At 43.3% G+C, this 19,971-nt stretch overlaps 1 protein-coding gene across 1 annotated transcript in view; it reads right to left on the bottom strand.

The window, feature by feature from the left end:
- Positions 1–19,062, bottom strand: part of LOC106586430 (zinc finger protein GLI2) — a 103,740-nt gene extending 84,678 nt beyond the window's left edge. The window contains exon 1 of the mRNA XM_014173702.3: positions 18,618–19,062. The gene's annotated coding sequence lies outside the window, so the exon portion shown is untranslated. The remainder of the gene's footprint in view (positions 1–18,617) is intronic.
- Between the last annotated feature and the right edge of the window lie 909 nt (positions 19,063–19,971).

Below are 19,971 nucleotides of genomic sequence, written 5' to 3' on the forward strand. Positions count from 1 at the left end.
TCGATAAGTATTCAACCCCTGAGTCAATACATGTTAGAATCACCTTTGGCAGCAATTACATCTGTGAGTCTTTCTGGGTAAGTCTCTAAGAGCTTTGCACACCTGGATTATGCAACATTTGCCCATTATTCTTTTCAAAATTCTTCAAGCTCTGTCAAATTGGTTGTTGATCATTGCAATATAACAATTTTCAGGTCTTGCCATAGATTTTAAAGCTGATTTATGTCAAAACTGTAACTTGGCCACTCATGAACATTCACTGTCTTCTTGGTAAGCAACTCCAGTGTAGATTTGGCCTGTTTTAGTTATTGTCCTGCTGAAAGGTGAATTCTTGTCCCAGTGTCTGGTGGAAAGCAGACTGAAACAGGTTTTCCTCTAGGATTTTGCCTGTGATTCGCGCCATGCTGTTTATTTTTTATCCTGAAAAACTCCCCAGTCCTTAACTATTACAAGTATACCCATAACATGATGCAGCCACCACTATGCTTGAAAATATGGAGAATGGTACTCAGTAATGTGTTGTATTGGATTTGCCTCAAACATAACACTTTGTATACAGGACAAAAAGTTAATTGCTTTGCCAAATGTTTTGCAGTACTACTTTAGTGCCTTGTTGCAAACAGGATGCATGTTTTGGAATATTTTTTATTCTGTACAGGCTGCCTTCTTTTCAGTCTATCAATTAGGTTAGTATTGTCGAGTAACTACAATGTTGTTGATGCATCCTGAGTTCTCTCCTATCACAGCCATTAAACGTCACCATTGGCCTCGTGGTGAAGTCCTTGAGCGGTTCCCTTCCTCTCCGGCAACTGAATTAGGAAGGACTCCTGTATCTTTCTAGTGACTGGGTGTATTGATACACCCCCCAAAGTGTAATTAATAACTTCACCATCGTCAAAGGGATATTCAGTGTCTGATTTCTTTTTACCCATCTACCCAATAGGTGCCCTTCTTTGCAAGGCATTGGAAAACCATCCTTTGTGGTTGAATCTGTGTTTAAAATTCACTGCTCGACTGAGGGACCTTACAGATAATTGTATGTGTGGGGTACAGAGATGAGGTAGTCATTCAAAAATCATGGTAAACACTATTATGGCACACAGAGTGAGTCAATGCAACTTACTATTTGACTTGTATTTATTTATTTATAATTTAAAACTTTTTTAGTACTTTTTACCCCTTTTTCTCCCCAATCGGTAGCTACAGTCTTGTCTCCTCGCTGGAACTCCCGTATGGACTCAGGAGAGGCGAAGGTCGAGAGCCATGCGTCCTCCGAAACACGACCCCGCCAAGCTGTACTGCTTCTTGACACACTGCTCGGTTAACCCGGAAGCCAGCCGCACCAATGTGTCGGAGGAAACACTGTACAGCTGGCGACCGAAGTCAGCGTTCATGCGCCCGGTAGCCACAAGGAGTCGCTAGAGCGCGATGGGACAAGGACATCCCAGCTGGCCAAACCCTTCCCCTAACCGGGACGATGCTGGGCCAATTGTGCGCCACCTCATGGGTCTCCCGGATCTGTAATGATGCCTCTAGCACTGCGATGCAGTGCCTTAGACCGGTGCGCCACTCAGGAGGCCCCATTATGTGACTTGTTAAGTAAATCTTTACTCCTGAATTTATTTAGGCCTGCCATAACAAAGGGGTTGAATACTTATTGACTCAAGTCGAAAAACATAATTCCACTTTGACATTAAATAAGCATCTCCAATCCAAAATTAAATCTAGAATCGGCTTCCTATGTCGCAACAAAGCATCCTTCACTCATGCTGCCAAACATATCCTTGTAAAACTAACTATCCTACCGATCCTTGACTTCGGCGATGTCATTTACAAAATAGCCTCCAACACTCTACTCAGCAAATTGGATGCAGTCTATCACAGTGCCATCCGTTTTGTCACCAAAGCCCCATATACTACCCACCACTGCAACCTGTATGCTCTCGTTGGCTGGTCCTCGCTACATATTCATCGCCAAACCCACTGGCTCCAGGTCATCTATAAGTCTTTGCTAGGTACAGCTCCACCTTATCTCAGCTCACTGGTCACCATAGCAACACCCACCCGTAGCACGCGCTGCAGCAGGTATATTTCACTGGTCATCCCCAAAGCCAACACTTCCTTTGGCCACCTTTCCTTCCAGTCCTCTGCTACCAATGACTGGAACGAATTGCAAAAATCACTGAAGTTGAAGACATATCTTCCTCACTAACTTTAAGCATCAGCTGTCAGAGCAGCTTACCGATCGCTGCAGCTGTACTCAGCCCATCTGTAAATAGCCCATCCAACCAACTACCTACCTCATCCCATATTTGTTTTTGTTTTTCTGCTCTTTTGCACACGAGTATTTCTACTTGCACATCCTCATCTGTACATCTATCACGCCAGTGTTAATTGCTAAATTGTAATTACTTTTCCACTATGGCCTATTTATTGCCTTACCTCCATACTTCATTTGCACACACTGTATACAGATTTTTCTATTGTGTTATTGACTGTACGTTTGTTTATCCCATGTGTAACTCTCTGTTGTTGTTTTTGTCGCACTGCTTTGCTTTATCTTGGCCAGGTCGCAGTTGTAAATGAGAACTTGTTCTCAACTGGCCTACCTGGTTAAATAAAGGTGAAATAAATAAAAAAATAAAAATGTATAGGTCACATACAAATGGTTAGCAGATGTTATTGCGAGTGTAGCAAAAATGCTTGTGCATCTAGTTCCGACAGTGCAGCAACACTAACAATTCCACAACAAATAACTAATACACACAAATCTAGGTAAAGGAATGGAATAAGAATATAAAAATATATGGATGAACAATGTCAGAGCGGTATAGGCCAAGATGCAATAGATAATATAGAATACAGTATATACAGTTGAAGTTTACATACGTCTTAGCCAAATACATTTAAACTCAGTTTTTCACAATTTCTGACATTTAATCCTAGTAAAAATTCCCTGTCTTAGGTCAGTTAGGATCACCACTTTATTTTAAGAATGTGAAATGTCAGAATAATAGTAGAGAGAATGATTAATTTCAGGTTTTATTTCTTTCATCACATTCCCAGTGGGTCAGAAGTTTACATACACTCAATTAGTATTTGGTAGCATTGCCTTTAAATTGTTTAACTTGGGTCAAACATTTCGGGTAGCCTTCCACAAGCTTCCCCCAATAAGTTGGGTGAATTTTGGTCCATTCCCCCTGACAGAGCTGGTGTAACGGAGTCAGGTTTGTAGGCCTCCTTGCCCGCACACGCTGTTTCTGTCACGTGCTGACCACCACGCACCAGGCCTCCAGTGCGTCAGCCCAGTCTAGTATGTCCTGTTCCCGCTCCTCGCATTAGCCTTGGGGTGCGTGTCTCCAGTCTGGTACCTCCACTACCAGCCCCACGCACCAGGCCTCCAGTGCGTCAGCCCAGTCCAGCTCGTCCTGCTCCTGCTTCTCGCACTAGCCCTGTGGTGCGTGTCCCTAGTCTGGCGCTTCCTAAGCCAGCCCCATGCATCAGGCCTTCAGTGCGCAGTCCCCGTCCAGAGTGTCCGGCGACAGTGCCTCGTCCAGAGTGTCCGGCGACAGTGCCTCGTCCAGAGTGTCCAGCGACAGTGCCTCGTCCAGAGCTTCCGGCGACAGTTCCCCCGGAACCGAGAGAGACGGCCCACAGTCCGGAACCGAGAGAGTCGCCCTACAGTCCGGAATCGGCGCAGCCAGAGTCGCCCTCCAGTCCGGAGCCCCCAGAGTCGCCCTCCAGTCCGGAGCCCCCAGAGTCGCGCATCAGCCCGAGGTCTCCAGCGATGCACATCAGTCCGAGGTCTTCAGCGACGCGCCATAGCCCAGAGACTTCGGGAGGGTAAAGTTTAATACGTATTTAGCGGGGGAGGACAGGTTAGGTTGGGGAGTAAGGCCAGAGCCTGAGCCACCTCCGTAGGAGGAGGTTGGGGTGGGGGGGGGGGGGGGTGTAGCACAAGAACCATTGGTGATGGTGGCCACCCTCCCTTTTGTTTGGGATTTTTTTTTTTTTGGGGGGGGGGGGGGTTATTTTTTTATTTTATTTTTAAATCTGTCTGTGAACAATTGTTGGAAAAATTACTTTTGCCATGCACGAAGTAGATGTCCTAACAGACTTCTCACAACTATAGTTTCTTAACAAGACATTTGTGGAGTGGTTTTAATGACTCCAACCTAAGTCTGTGAACTTCCGACTTCAACTGTACATATGAGATGAGTAATGCAAGATATGTTAACCTTATTAAAGTGGCATTATTAAAGTGGCCAATGATTTCAAGTCTGTATGTAGGCAACAGCCTCTGGGGTATTATGTGTAGGCCAGTGATATATTTAATCTATTTTAAATTCAGGCTGTAACACAACAAAATGTGGAATAAGTCAAGAGGTGTGAGTACAGTACTTTCTGAAGGCACTGTAGATACAGGTTTTTCAGTGTAATACGTTCCTAATGTCCTCCATAGTAAAAATGTGACAAGAACAGACGCTCAGCAGTCTGTCCTGAGCCACTATGACACCACTACGTCAACACATTTACATGTTTGTTTGAACGGCAGAAGACTTGGCAGCAAGCCATTTGTTTGAGTTTGTGGAACCTACACGATTATCCTCGGGTAAGTGCAAACAAGTAGCGGTCTAAAGCTAAGAGGGGAGGTCATTCCACACCCTCACTAGGCACTAGCTTGTGGTCATGGTTATCCACACTGGTTTTACTCTTTAGTGAGAGAACATGAGGGTTTCCTTATTGACAGTGTCTAAACAAACCTAATTGATTTAATTCATGATTTCCCAACAACAGATAACTTGTGCTACCTAATTCACGGGTGGGATATTGACAATTCTGTAGTTCTTTAGGACTATTCTTCAATGTAGTAAAACACACTTAAAACAGCTCTGCTGTGGTGTCAAAGTGAAGTGACACAGTTTCCACACACTTATTAACGGACGTGGGCACTTGGCAGTCAGAACTTTAAATGAATGCAACATAGACTATGTTTTACACTGTTTAATTTACACTGTCATATACTAAAAATGTTTAAATGACTTGATAGGTTCAGAGCTTAAGAAAACCAAGAGCACTTGAGTTATGGCATACACAGTATTTTGACATTTTAGAGACCAAATAGGAACTTCTCAACTGATGATGTCTTTCGAAGAATTATTCTATATGCTTTGGTAATACATTGATTAAATATGTATTTTCTGTTCCTCTACCGTTATACACAAGTCACTGTGAGCAGTACTTACAGAACTCTATCAAGTAATAGAATGTGTGCTAATGTATGAAGTGTTCTTTTTGGTATCATGTGGTCCTCCAACATGTTACGTTCTATTGGAGGAAGGGTGGACCACTGGCTATTGGTATGACCCTTCAAAGGTGCCAGTCGCCCATCCCGCTGCCTGTCCCTGTGCCAAGGTAAGCCGATTAAGAGGTGGGCAGCTAACAGGTTTAGAAAGCATCTGTTTATTTATTGTCATGCCAAAAGCAAATAAAAGTTGTCTTCCTTCCAGCCATCTTGTCACTAAGGCTGACAACTCAACCCTAAGACATTTCCTTTTCCGATCACAATCCAAAGTAGTAAGAAGTGTTATATTTAGGAATTTGGAACAAAGATGTTTGTTTTACAATCAAAGACAATGAAAGGCTCTTGGATGAGCCCCAGAGCACATACTAAACCCTCAACGTCAGTGTCTAACTATGTTCCGTGGAATGACCCCTAAAGAGGAGAGTTTCTTCTTGATAGCATCACAGGAAGGCCAGAAAATCATCAACGAGCTCACCCCGCTACCATCTTGAAGGCGGAGACCCTGCACCTTTACCCTGCACCTTAGTGACTGCTACATTGTTAGTTCTGATATTTCTTAATTAATACATTTTTAGTCTTGAGATTTGTGTGTTATGTTTGGTATTACTGCCCAGCTGGAGCTAGAAACATTTTGCTGCACCTGCGATAACATCTGCAATAACATTTTATTTGATTCATGTTTTATAGGAACATCTGGCTGGCAACCCATTAATCGCAGTTGTTTTCTGCTTTTAAATCAAGTCGAGTATTGGTTTTTCAATTACCCTTCCCTATCACTATCACAAATACAAATTCAGCTCAGAGATGTGAATTTAACAGACTAAAGCTTGTTCTGTTAAGTCCATTATAAAAAATGTAGGGCTTGGATCTTAGGGTACTGTAGGCTTGGGTTATAGAGCTAGAAAGTGTGTTGCTGGGACAGAAACAAAGTGGCCCCAACTTCACCCCCATCCCATCCCCCCACAGCCCCACCATGCAGGTCTCACTAGCTGCCCTATCCTTCCCTCCCCTCCATCAGTCCCTGAAGACGGGGCCTATCTGCCCCTGTCAGGGTGTCAGGCTCTGACAGGACAGGTGTCAGGAACTGAACAGACAGATGGAGGACGAGGAGAACAAACAACAAGAGGCCGTTTCTTCTTCTTCTTTTCCCGTTCTTCTGGTTGGCTGGTCAGCCTAGTGCAGCGTGCCAATAGAATCACTGCACCCCGGCCCTCTCCACCCCACGGTACTAGAGGCAGAAGACTCTACGGTGCTGGGTGGTGGGGATAATCCCCTTTAACAGACCCCCAGCCCCCCTCCTTGAATTTGTCCCTCTGCTGCCCCATTCCCAATACCACACCTCTCAGTGAGCGAGCCTGAGCCTGGCCAAGGCTGGGTCCTGGGATAGTAAAAAGCAGCTTCTTCCATCCATACTCTACTGTGCACTAACTACAATGAGAGAAGGCTTTTCGTGTTGTCATTCCCCGCCTCTGCTCAAGGTCCTCTAGTCCTGTTTTTATCATACTGCATTACACAAGTTTATTTTTCAAAAGCCATAAACAAGTTGTATACATGTTACTTCATGCACATTGTCATTATAGTGTTTCTGAGTGAGAAAATCAACAGGAAACAAAGGCATGTGTAACAGCCCATTTGAGAGAAAAGCATGAGGACGGGAGCAACCATCGCAAACAAGTGAGAGGAGACCCAGATATTGTACTTCTGCCCCATTATGAACCCTTCCTTGCCCTGAACAGTGGTTGTGACACTATGTCCCAAATGGCACCCTATTCTCTATGTAGTGCACAACTTAGGGAATAGGATGTAATTTAGGACTAAGCCTGATACTGCTAGCCTTTACTTAGCTAGATGGATCACCAGGACGTGTCACTTAACCACAACAAAGCCTTAAAACAGCACAGAGATGTAGCGGACAACTACGCTCTCTCTGCTCTTTCACACACACACTCTCGCTCTCTCTCCCTTCCTTAAGTCTCTCGATCCCTTGATCTCTACACTCTTATTTTCAATTATTCTCCCTCTCTTTCTCTCCCCATTGCTTTTGTTCGGAGACCTGTGTTTTTCTTAGCGCCTCTTTCAATTTCAAGTGTCTCCCTCTCTTCCACTTCCGTTTAACATCTCTTCTTTCACCAACACTGAAAGGAATGCAAACAGACATCAAAGATAGCTCTCTTATTTGAAGATTCTCAGACACCTCTCTGCACTCCTTTTCCTATCTCATGATGATGATGCTGGTAAGATTCTCTCTCTCTCGCCCTCTCCCTCTCTCTCTCTCTCTCTGCAACCTGCCATTACAAAAACTCTCCCCTGTCCTGGCCTTAACAGAGTACAGTGAATGAACATAGTCATTCAGCTAACCCAAAATCCAACCCATTTCCTCCTCAAAAAAACGGAAGGCCACCGGCTAATTCAGACAAAATACAGCTGTTTTATTTTCCATTGCATGGCCAGACCTAACCTAACTGCCTTGGCCAGACCGATGCTGACTTCCTTCTGACTTTGTGACATACAGCACCATCAAAACACCTATAATTTAATCCTCTTTTCACTTACCAACAGTTTCCCCTCCAAGGTCGCAACTGTACATTTACTCTGGCTAACCTTAGCAATGATTTTACCGCGACAACATAATGGTTTAGGCATCTCCCCTTTAGACCCACACAATGTTGAACATGAAATCGGCCTATCCTATTTACTATTGTTCTACCTAGATGTTGCACTTGTGCCCAGTGTACTCTGCATGCCCTCTGGACCCTGAGGACATGTAGCGTTACAGGACATTACTCACTAAAACCCACAGAGTACTTATCTATCAGCAGGACAAACAGCTCAGATTGCTCTCTCTCTCTCTCTCTCTCTCTCTCTCTCTCTCTCTCTCTCTCTCTCTCTCAACATCTGGGGTCAAGCCACTCACACAGTGTGTTATTCTCAGTACTAACCTCTTCAATCGTAATAATTCAATCCCACTGCATGTGGTGGTTTGGTCATCTGGAGGCCTCACACAGTGAGTTATTCTCAGTATAATCTACCTCTTCAATCGTAATAATTCAATCCCACTGCTACAGTGGTTTGGCTAGTGATGAGCCCCTGTATCATTTATGTGAGTTTCATCTCATTCTACACTCAAGATAGCATGTGTAATGCACATTTTCTCTCCCTCTCTCTCTCATATATTGTACAAAAATAAGTGTGTTGTCTTACTATAACATGTGATTTGATTTATTTTAATTCAAACAGTTTCAAAATCTGAGTTGATTTAGTCTATGTTCCAAGCCTTTCCAGGAGCCATGTTTCACATTAGGCCTATTAGGTTGATGGCACACGAAGATGTCTCTGTTAAACAAGACAAGCTGGGGTTAAGACAAAGGCACATTCTAGATGGGTGAATCACTGTCTTCAGAAAAACATACACTCCTGCAAACCTTTGAAGCCCTGGTTTAAAAAGGGCACTTGTATAAATATGGTGAAAAAAGACCTGGGAGCCTTCATTAGTCATGTGCTTGACTCAGATCCAGGAAGGAATATCTGTTGTATGATATGTCATATAGATAGGCATCCTCCTGGTCAATGAATCGGGAAAGGAAACTATTACCTTAACATGTTCACAAACGAAGATTGAGTGAACCAACAGTAGATTGAGAAATTTCAGCACAAACGCTAGAGGAAGGCCAGACTAACAGTTGAAGAGAAACAGTGAAAAGTAGTATGGATTCAGTGTGGATTCCCAGGCTAGGAAAATACTACTACTACTGCCGTAACATGTTCACATAGGAAGCCTGAGAGAACCGGCAGTTGACTATATACCCTATTCATACCCTATTTATGTAGTGTACTACATAAGAAATAGGATGCTATTTTGGATTTTGCCTATGAAAAAACACATTTTGTACACACATACAGTCAATGACTGGGGTCCACTAGATCCTGTGTCCTGTTTTTAGTAACTGGGAAGCAATCAGTCAGTCAGAGGCCATGTTTCTCCAGTGAGCCCCATAATGAAAAGATCTACACAGAAAGAAAAGTCATGTGGATGAGCTGTTCCCTGTTACCCACCCTCCTCACCACCACTCCCTGCTAGTAAATGTAATATCCTGTGGTTAATCTCTTTGTCTCCTGACCAATAGAAAACAGATGTGGAGACTCACACACAGCCTACACACAATCACCCAAGGAATTTCCTAACTGTTGGTTATTTAACTTCTGCTTGATGTTCGCTAACAGTGATCATTTCAATTTATCTCTATGTAATTACCTTGGGGTTTGTGTGTTGGGGAGGTTTTTGTTATGTAATGCTCTGGCCATGCAGTAACAAGCACATTTGGGCACTTTATCAAGTTGTTTCATGTATGGTCATCTGCTCAGGACAGGAGGTCCCTTTGTCTTCCCTTCCAGAGGACAAATCAAAGATGCTCATATAATTCTATGGGCGAAACCCCCAGCTCAGATCAGCTGTCGTTTGTGCCACATTGCAGAGTTGTCTTCTTTCTCCCAGTAGCATTTGGGGCCTGGTCATTTATCCTAAATGTGTTGTTAGCACTCACTCTCAACAGTTACAGCTGTCAATACCCTCACTAGGCCCCTTAGTCCATGGTGGGTGGTGTGGGCGGTATGGTGTGTAGCGTATGTGTGCATCCCTTTGAATCAAAGTTGGCAAAAATCTAAAGTTGCCATTTGTCGTTTGTGAGTTTGTCTATCTAATGGTGACGTCCACATTGTTATTACAAGAGATTATCATTCCAGTATAAGTGCTTTTGAAACTAGACTGTATCTCTGTAGTGAGTGTGTGTTTGTGTGTGTGGTGTGAGTCGTCAGTGTATCAGCTGTTTCTCAGATCGGATGCCTTGGTGACAAGAAGGGGACAGCCCTTGCTGCTGTCTGTGTGTGTGGGGGGTCAGAGCTCTGTACCACCAGCTGCCCAAGCACACCAAGAAGTGAGAAGAGATTACTTTACTTTTTCAGTTGTCAGAATGTGTCCATCTTTTACAAGCGATGATTCAAAAGCATTGAGACCTCACGACTTTGAGGTATAAAGATCAGCCACCCACACGAGATGGCAGTAGTAGGCAGTTTAACACCGCAAGTGACTTTATTACATTTTACAATCTCTGCAATTTAAGGAACTTCCACACTTCTCCATACTGACAAAGGGGAGCTATGTGTAGAAGAGGACAGACCAATCACCTCTTTTTGTCACATGCTTCGAAGGCAACAGGTGTAGACACAGTGAAATTATTACTTACTGGTCCATTTCCAGTCATTCAGAGTTAAAGATGACATGTTTATTTTATTTTTATGTTAATAGTGCAACAGTGAATAACAAATAGAGATAACAAGTAAATAATAACATGGCTATATACAGGGAGTACTTGTACCGAGTCGATGTGCAGGGGTACGAGGTAATTGAGGTAGCTGTGTACTGTACATATAGGTAGGGGTAAAGTGACTAAGCAACAGGATAGATAAGAGACAGTAGCAGAAGCATATGTGCAAAAAAGTTAGTGAGCTAGTGCAAAAATGGGTCAATGCAGTAGTCCGGGTAGCCATTTGATTTGCTATTTAGCAGTCTTGTTTAGAAGTCTTATGGCTTGGGGAAGTCTTATGGCCTGTTGGTTCCAGACTTGGTACATTGGTACCACTTGCTGTGCAGTAGCAGAGAGATCAGTCTGTGGCTTGGGTGGCTGTAGTCTGACAATTTTTTGGGCCTTCCTCTGACACCGCCTGGTATAGAGTTCCTGGATGGCAGGGAGCTCAGCCCCAGTGAAGTACTGGGACATACGCACTACTCTTGTAGCGCCTTGCGGTCGGATGGCAAGCAGTTGCCATACCAAGCGCTGATGCAGCCAGTCAAGATGCTCTCAATGGTACAGCTGTAGAACTTTGAGGATTTGAGGGCCCATGCCAAATCTTTTCAGCCTCCTGAGGAGGAAGAGGTGCTGTCATGCCCTCTTCACAACTGTGTTGGTGTGTTTGGACCATGATAGGTCCTTAGTGATGTTGACATGAGGAACTTGAAACTCTCGACCTGTTCCACTACAGCCACATCGATGTGAATGGGGGCATGCTCAGCCCTCCATTTCCTGTAATCCACGATCAGCTCCTTTGTATTACTGATGTTGAAGGACAGGTTGTTGTCCTGGCTCTCTGACCTCTTCCCTTTAGGCTGTCTCATCATCGTCGGTGATCAGGCCTACCACCGTCGTGTTGTCGGCAAACTTAATGATGGTGTTGGAGTCATGCGCGGCCATGCTGTTGTACAGGAGAGGACTAAACACGGACCCCTGAGGGGCCCATGTGTTCAGGGTCAGTGCGGCAGATGTGTTGTTGCCTACCCTCACCACCTGGGGGCAGCCCGTCAGGAATCCAGGATCCAGTTGCAGAGGGAGGTGTTCAGTCCCAAGGAGCTTCAAGGGCACTATGGTGTGGAACACTGAGATGTAGTCAATTAATAGCTTTCTCACGTATTTGTTCCTTTTGTCATTTAGACAAGTTACCTTGGCATTCTTGGGCACAGGGACTATGGTGGTCTGTTTAAAACATGTAGGTATTACAGACTGGGTCAGGGAGAGGTTGAAAATGTCAGTGAAGACACTTGCCAACTGGTCAGCGCATGCGTCCTGGTAATCCATCTGGCCCTGTGGCCTTGTTAATGTTAATCTGTTTCAAGGTCCTATTCACATAGGGTACAGAGAGTGTAATCACACAGTCGTCCGGAACAACTGATGCTCTCACGCATGGTTCAGTGTTTCTTGCCTCGAAGCATGCATAGAAGGCATTTAGCTCATCTGGTAGGCTCATGGCACTGGACAGCTCGTGGCTGGGTTTCCCTTTGTAATACGTGATAGTTTTCAAACCCTGACACATCCAACGAGCATCAGAACCGGTGTAGTAGGATTCGATCTTAGTCCTGTATTGATGCATTGCTTATTTGATGGTTTGTCGGGATTTCTTCTAAGCGTCCGTGTTAGTGTCCCGTTCATTGAAAGTGGCAGCTTTAGCCTTTAACTCAGTGTGGATGTTGTCTGTAATTCTGGTTGGGATATGTACGTACGGTTACTGTGGGGATGACGTCGTTGGTGCACTTATTAAGGAAGCTGGTGACCGATGTGGTAAACTCTTCAATGCTGTCGGATTAATCTCAGAACCTATTCCAGTCTGTGCCAGAGAAACAGTCTTGTAGCTTAGCGTCCGCTTCATCGGAGCACTTCCGTATTGAGCGTGTCACTGGTACTTCCTGTTTGAGTTTTTGCTTGTAAGCAGGAATCAGGAGGACAGAGTTATGGTCAGATTTGTCAAATGGAGCGCGAAGGAGAGCTTTGTATGTGTCTCTGTGTGTGGAGTAAAGGAGATCTAGAGTTCTTTTTGCCTCTAGTTGCACAGGGGACATGCTGGTAGAAATGAGGTAAAACAGATTTCTGTTTTCCTGCATTAAAATCACCAGCCACTAGGAGCGCTGCCTCTGGGTGAGCATTTTTTTGTTTGCTTATGGCCCTATACAGCCCTATGAGTGCGGCCTACAGCTTATCATAAGGTATTTTAACTCAGTCGAGCAGAACCACAAGACTTTTATGCCATAACTGCCTGCTGATGCAACCCTGACCAGCACACATCGTGCAACGGCATTGTATTTGACAGTCTTATATGTTTCCAGTTACATTCAAAGAGAAAACGAAGACAAAGGCAGCATGTACACATACAATCATCATCCCATCCTGTTCTCTCTCTCTGTAATGAGAGGATTCCAAGACAAGAGTAACCTCAACCTGGACTGAATCCAGAACCAGTCTTGTTCTGAGTCAGAGAGAGGCCGATGCAATGGCGGCTGGCAGACAGCAAGTGGACATGTGTTTGGGAGGGAGGAGGGGTAGAAGAAGGGGAGAGATTGCTAAAGACTACCACATGGTTTCTTAGCAAGCAGCTCAATGCTTTCAATGCTTTCAGCTCGTCTCCCAGTCTATTACAGAGGAGTCTGTGGCCTGGCTGAGAGTCAAGGAGTTAATATTTATCATTATATGAAACGTAATAAGAAGAGCCTAGCCAGCCAACCGCCCAGCCCCTCAGCCCCTATGGGCAAGTCAACAAGTCAACTTTGCTTTGTAGCTATGGGAGGCCTTCGGATAAATCACAACTTACAACTGACTCTTCTCGCCTTTCTCAAAACCCCAATGTTGGAAGCACAAACAGAGCATGCATGCACAGCACACACACACACTGTTGAATGTGCTGCGTGTGCTGCCAGTGCCTCTTGCTGCATCAGATTAAAGCCGACGGCAAACATTCAAGACAATGCTGCATTGTCTGGGAGTCCATGTCAGTCTTAAGAACAACCAACACAATGAATCTGTTCATTCATTGGCAATGGAGAGGAAGATAGGAGAAGACACAGTGGTGTTAATAATGCTACTCTGCCTGGGCTGCTGCCAGCTACAGTGGAAGAAGGTTTCCCTGATGTAACAGGAGATCAAGTTTTATTCTAGCTAACCCGCTATAGGAGGTAATTAGCAGCAGGATCAAGGCAACCCCCTCAGATGAGCCACGATGAGCTCAGGTCTCTCCAAGAACTAAGAGGAACCAGGCACAGGCGCATGGTTCAGCTACATTTTGGTGCCAGTGCACCAGAAAAGCTTGACTAGTAGTGTATTGGTAACATGGGATGTAATACCAATGCAACCAGTCATTTTTTTAAGCCATGCAGCGGGTTGAGCAAAGTAGGCCTGTCCAGTTGTGGTTTTTTCTGTGCTAGTGCATAGCTCTGCAGCTTAAACCCAATGGTTTATTTTAGGGTGAAGTAATTAAATAAATGTTGTGTCACCCCCTCCACAAACTGGACAACTTCCTTTGACCTGCAGAATCACTGCTAAAAGCCTGTGTTTGGAGAACTCTGGCAGGAGGCTGGGTACCATGTCAAGATGTTCTGGTGTTGACACATACATAACACAGTGTAAATAGTATACATTATTTAATCTGTTGAAGTTTCATTCCGTCCTCCCTCAGAGAACAGCTTGGACATGTAAAGGTAGGCTGAGACTACAGAGTCATGGAGTCCAGAGGCCCCAAAGTGGCACACTATTCCCTATGTAGTGCACTTCTTTTGACCAGGATTCTGGTCACAACTAATGCACTATAAAGGGAATAGGGGGCCATTCTGGACACTCCCTTAAAGTCCAAAAGGCCCCAAAATATCCCCACTTTAGTGCCTGTCATTGTGATTGACTGGGACAATTTGGTGAAATAAATGGGTAGGCCTAGAGGAAATAGATCATTAGGCCTTGTTGCGTGACTAACAGAAACCTGGAAATAGTGTTTCCTCGAGAAAACCAGGTCTTTCATAATTGTAGCCTAGCTTCTTTCCTTTTGATGAGGGGGACTCACTGTGCCTGCCGCCTCCCATGATTGATGACATCAATCGTGATGGAAGGAGGTTGTCAGTGATTTTACCTTACAGTACTTAAATGGCTAGTTAAAACCACATCGGGCTCGCTCCTTTACTTCTACAATGACATATGTCTTTTACAAAGAACTAGACCATACCGGTTTCCCATTTTCTTTTGATAACAGAAGTCAATTCTCTCAACCCAATGAGACCTCACTTTCCATGTGACTGTGTGTCTCATTCATGGCTGGCACTATGAGATGGAGAAGGGGACGAGGTCGGATCTAAGTGCTCACTCCTAGCCAACCCTGAAGGAGATGTAGAGGGGGATGAGGGGACAAGGCCAGGCAGGGCAGGCTGAACTGCACTCTCTCTCCCAGACCGGATATCATGTGATCCTATTTAACCCCAGACACTTGAGAGAGAATGAGCCGGATGCCTCGAGGGTGTGGGACAACAGCCACTAAAAAGCCTTGATTGTGTCCTCTTGCCATCCAAGCCAACGCAGAGAGGAACTCAAACAGGGACCCTGAAAATAAATGAATGTAGCTACTCTGCCGGCTGCTGGCACTTTAGTCGTCTCTGTGTTTCTCCCCCACTTCCCACTTTGCCCCCCCATCTCAAGTACAGGCTCGTTGTAAGAAGAGCAAGGCGCGGCCGACTAGACTAACTCATCACATAGCTGTCTTTTTACAGCTCCCTAAATGGCCATTAATTTCCCACCAATTGAGCTCCAGACATGAGTGTACTTCAGCCACCTTCCACAGCTCCCCCCGGGCTGGGCTGAAGGAAGGCTGCAAGGTCCTGCTAGACACCCAGTATTGTCCCACAGGCTCAAAGTGGTGTCTCTGATAAGTCTACAATGATAAAGCACTCGTTGTACACAATGTCAGGGATATACTTCATGTAGATAAAAGGGAAATAGTGTTGACCTCAATAACGTGTTCCAAAACATACAGCAGGCCTAACAAGTTGGGATGTTGGCATGTTCATTTTCCTTAACAATAATAGAAAGATGAAAATACATTTTAAATGCACTGTAGGGCACTTTGGATACAATTCAACCATCAACGTTTTCACTGTATCGAAACTGTGTGGTTTAAAATCATAATGGCCTAATATAACCATGTATTTTGGCAACCATCACAAGCACATAATTGTGGGAAAGCAGCCTTCTGGAAAACATGTAATCTATGGAGAGATGAACCAGCTGTAGTTCTCTTACAAGCACAACAACAATTATTTCCTAAGCACAACAATTTTCTAAACTTAATAACTGAAATACTGACCCTTCTCTTGATTAAAGTGCAGTTAAAGACATGCTCCGGTACATGGCGACTACTAAGTATATTTTTTACCTCCCGCTTTGGGCTGGATGTGTCAATGTGTAGTTCATACATGCATAATCTATGAGCAGATTTACCTCAATTAGCACAAAATCCCTAGTTTGAAAGCAATTGTTTTTCTGAAACCTATGCTGTGCAATTCTCCCTACATTTTCCCCCACGTGGGTCAGCCCCCTAGCAATTCGAGTTCCACCAACGAGCTTCAGCCCCTTGCTATATGAGTAACAGCTAGTATCTACTGGCTACCCAAAAACTGGATGTTCCGGTTTTCAGGGGAAATAGAAAGAGAGCCTTCCGCTTTTGGACATTAACAAGGCAATTTAATCTGTATTAGTTATTAATCTGTAATAGTTGTGACTGAAAATAATATATCATCTGTACCGGACATTTAAAACTGTAAAAATATATATATATAATCAATGCAAATGTGTAAATAAAATCCAATGCTTGTAAAAATGTATTTGTAACAACAGACAGACAGAGAGAAATGACGTGGTGCGCATATCTGCACATACAGTATGTGACGTAGTATGCAATTTTCAGGGACCACTTTTGGCTTGTGAGTGCTACTTTCAGAAACTGGCTAAAAAGTATACAAAAGTACCAGAGAATCCCTTTAAGTTTAAGGGGGACTGCAATCTAGGAATACCATGCAGTGGTAAATGAAATGGCTTTATTAGTACAGTACAGTGTCTTAGCTCACTGAGGTGAGAGATGAGGTGAGAGAGTGAGGGAGAAAGAAGAAGACCCCTGTTATTTTCTAAACTTTTGAGATCTCTCCATAGGGGGGGGTTGTTATTTTCCTCTTCTCCCTTCTGCACGCTAGACTTCATCGGTATTTGTCTTTAAAAAAGCCTCCCCCTCCCATCCTTTCCAGTATTCGGTTCATTACATTTTCCGCAGACTTCCAGAGAAGAAAAGGAGAAGATCAATAAAGTGGGTCTAGCTGTGGAGAGACGTGTGAAAGAGAGAAACGGGGAACGGGGAAACAGAAAAGAGAGGCTGGATCTGGCTCAGGAGATGAAAGTGACATCGCCACCATGGGTTTCAGAGCCCAGAGAAGGGAGCCCCAGGCAGGGTCTGAATAAGCTGAATAGCCCCATCATTTCTTTACATCCTTTCACTCTCTCTGGGTCTGACTGCTGGAACTCTTCATTCAGCACAATGGCAAATGCACTAAACCTTTTTTCTTATGCTAATGATCCCTCCAACTGCATGGGCATCATCATATTAAATTAAAAATACACTCATGGTGCATGCACAGAGATACACACCATGCGCAACGTAGAAATACACACCACCAAAAATGCTTTTGGAAAAAGTCAGATTTTTCCTGAAACATTGGTCTTCTCTTACTTTTTTCTTACTCTTAATAATTTCTGTAATTTCACTGTTTTCTTTTCACTTCATTCTCTAGAGAAAATCCTATTGTTCCTTTGTAAAAACCCTGCAGTTTTAACATAAAATAACTTTAACATGACTTTCATCAGATTTAACAGAGTTGATGAAAGTCACTGATTAAGGAATTTATTTGACCTTTAAGCTCTATCCTATGAAATGACACACAACCCTAAAACCAGTGGTTCTATAACTGATCTGAGACCAAAGCAAGGAAGAAAATGGTGCTCATATTATTAGTTCAGGCGTGAGCCTAGGGATTATTAGCACACACACTAGATGGGTAAAAGCCAAGCGCAAATATAGGTGTTTTACCCAGCACAAAAGCATCAAGTGTTTGTTGATTACTCAGGCTACAGTGCAAACAAGCTAACTGAGAATCTTTCAACAATAAGTAGGCTACACAACTCCTACTGACCAGGGAGATCCAAGAAGGTGGCCTTAATTCTACAGCATGCCAGGCACTTGAAGCATTTATTTTTTTAATCTTTATTTGCAAGTGTTTAAATGAGAGGGATCTTGAAATAGTCTGTACACAGAGTGAAGTGAGAGCACTCCTGAGCACCTACCTATCACTTTCTTCGACACTATCCACTTGTAGCCACTACCTTAAATTGGAATGTAGCCTCTGCAATATTCGTCTATCAGAATGCACAAATAATGATGATCGACAATACAACAATATTTGAAAACACAAACCTTCTAGAGGTTATAGCCTCTCACAATGAGTCCTTCAATCTCAACCATAAAAAATATACACAAAATGTAATGCAAAATAAAAGTTATTGTTTACACTGAACTTTGAACAAACTTTTTGGATCATAGTTAAAGATGGTGAGTGATCACAATAGTTCTACTCTGAGGCATTTGGAAGTCAGTAGGACTGGCGCTGCAGCTTTCTGATCACATCTCTTCACATTTGGATCAAGTTGCAGGACAGAATTTTTTAGATTCTTATGTAAAATAATTTCAAAGTGCAAATGAGATGTGGAGTTACCCCAAACCCCTTCCGTCCTTGACACGCAATATTAAACTGTGACTGCAGGATAGTGGTTTAAGTTTAAACACATATTACATTCAACATCAAGAGTTCTCAAATAAGAAGATAAGAACAATTGGAATTGTAAAATGTATCCAAATAAATGTGCTGTTGTGAAAGCTGTCATCTAGGCTACACCACAACAAAAACTTTTCTTACCTTGAATGATATATTTAGACCCCGTACTCTGGTTCACTTTGTCCGTTGATTCTCCGCAAAGAATCCGGGAACTATAGTACTGAAACTCTACTTTTTCAATTAAAACCGCTTGGACAGGATATGTCCCTTTGAAAAAAATCCATTGAGGTGCACTTCAAGAAAAGTTTGAAATTCTACTAGAAATTACGGGCACTGCATCCCTCGGATAACTAATTTAATTCGGAGGAGCGCATTTATACTCGCATCTAACTTTTACAATCCATCATCTTCAAGCAGTAAAGTTATCTCACTCCCTTTTGCGCTTTTTCATATGAAAGCGCATTGCGTGTTTTCGCTGAAAGACTCGATTTTAATCGACAGTTGTTCTAGACATGCGGTGGGAGATCTTCAGGCTGATCTGTTTTCAATCCGATCCCCTCTTTCTCTCCCCTCTACTCTCACCCCCCACCTCCTCCCTGCTCCCTGGTGAGTTGGGCCATTTGCTGCTCCAGATGGGCCGGGCTAACTCAATCCAACAGTTGGGTTTCGGGAAAAGTTAGATAAAGTTTAATTATTGTTCGATTTCACGGACAGAACGTTTTTTGGGAGGACAGTTTTTGTCATAGACACTTGCGTTAATCAATTTAGAATACGATATCATTGCAATTTATTAGTATATCACCCACCGAACCCCTCCCCATGAATAATTATTTGGCCTTCACATATTTTTGGTAATTGATATATCTTTCCCCATCACCAGTTGTCTTGGCCTGGAATTATAGCAGCAGCAACACTGATAAAAACATCTATTTGGAAACAAGCCTTCCATGTACCCTACACATTAGGCACTTTCCGCAATTATCAATGGGCTTGACACTTTTTTTATAACTTTCTGATAAATTTGTCTGAGCAAAATGGTGTTGTATGGATAATAGGCAGGGTTGGGTAGATTACTTTCTAAATGTAATCTATTACTAGTTACCTGTCCAAAATTGTAATCGGTAACATACTTTTTGGATTACCCAAACTCAGTAACGTAATCAGATTACATTCAGTTACTTTTAGATTACTTCCTTCCTTAAGAGGCATTAGAAGAAGACAAAAAATGTATGTTACCAATTGAACGACATCTATTGCAGGATAAATCAATGTTAAAGTTTACATAGCAGGCCATATATGGATGTTAAATTTGACTTTATGGGTTGGCTATGTAGGCTTATTCTAACCAATCGCTTTCTACTACATATAATAATACAATTAAATTATATCTTTACATTAAAAACCAAAGTCTATCAGAATTCCAGTCATTCCAATCAATGTTATAGCCCTTGATATCCAGAATAGGACTTGGAGATATGGAAGTATAGATTAGCTA

This window comes from Salmo salar, chromosome 25 (assembly GCF_965601325.2).
Source record: "Salmo salar chromosome 25, fSalSal1, whole genome shotgun sequence".
NCBI classification, from domain to species: Eukaryota; Metazoa; Chordata; class Actinopteri; order Salmoniformes; family Salmonidae; genus Salmo; species Salmo salar.